This window comes from Kryptolebias marmoratus, linkage group LG4 (genome assembly GCF_001649575.2).
Source record: "Kryptolebias marmoratus isolate JLee-2015 linkage group LG4, ASM164957v2, whole genome shotgun sequence".
In the NCBI taxonomy this organism is placed as follows: Eukaryota; Metazoa; Chordata; class Actinopteri; order Cyprinodontiformes; family Rivulidae; genus Kryptolebias; species Kryptolebias marmoratus.
In genome coordinates this window covers 31,040,276-31,041,459 of record NC_051433.1, presented here as the reverse complement: position 1 = coordinate 31,041,459, position 1,184 = coordinate 31,040,276, and positions in this window count along the sequence as shown.

The following is a 1,184-nucleotide window of genomic DNA, read 5'->3' as shown; positions in this document are numbered from 1 at the left end:
GAGCTGGCCCAAGTAGCTGGGGAGAGGGAAGTCTGGGTCTCCCTGCTTAGGCTGCTGCCCCCGCGACCCGACCCCGGATAAGAGGAAGAGGATGGATGGATGGATGGATGGATGGATGGATGGATGGATGGATGGATGGATGGATGGATGGATGGATGGATGGATGGATGTCTGAGAGTTTCATTAAAATCTGTCAAGTGGTTCATAATATATTTACTAACAGACAGACAGTGTTGACTCCAATTGTTGATGCCTGGTTTGAGCAATGATCTTGTGCAATGAGTAAAACTTGGAGTACGTGTTATGAATGACTTTCATGTACAACCACACCAGATTTAAGCCTAATATCTGTAAAACTGACTGAGTATTATTATTATTATACTATTTTTGTGTTTTTGAAGGTTAGTTGGCAGTAGCCCCTTCCTCAAAATTGCCACCTTAACTTGGTTGTGGGGTTTCAGCACCTCTGTGCTCCTGGGGAAATCTTGAACATTTGCCCCTGGTAGGGCGTCCCATGGCAAAGTGGTCTCAGGTGAAGGGTTTGACTAAGACCAAGGCCAAAACCTCAATAGAAAAACAGTATAAGCATTAGAGTACATCGACCCAGACTCTTTTCTACTCTGGAGTTGCCATGGGGAGAGGGACATCAGGCAGGTGTGGGGATACTCACAAGCCCTCAGCTAAGCACCTCATTGTTGGAGCTTTTTACAGTGATTGAGAGGATCGCCTCTCTGCGGCTGAGTTACAGAAAGGAAGGTTCTGACGGTTGTTTGTACTTATGCACCATTCTGTTGTTTTCCTGGGTGACTTCAAAGGGCAATGAATAAGTTACCTGGAAGGAGATGATTGGGAGGAACGGCTTTCCTGATCTGAACCCGAGTGGTGTACTGTTATTGGACTTCTGTGCTAGGCTATCCACAACAAACACTATGTTTGAGCATATGATGGTCCATAAGTGTACTTGGTACCAGGCCACTTTTGGCCAAGGGCCGATGATTGGTTTTGTAATTGTGTCATCAGACCTGCGGCCCTGTTTTGGCACTTAGGTAAAGTGAGTGGTAGAACTGTCATCTGATCACCACCTGGTGGTTAGATGGATCCGGTGGCAGGAGAGGCTGCTGGACAGACCTGGTAAACCCAAACGAGTAGTGAGAGTTAACTGTTAATGTCTGGCAGAGCACCCT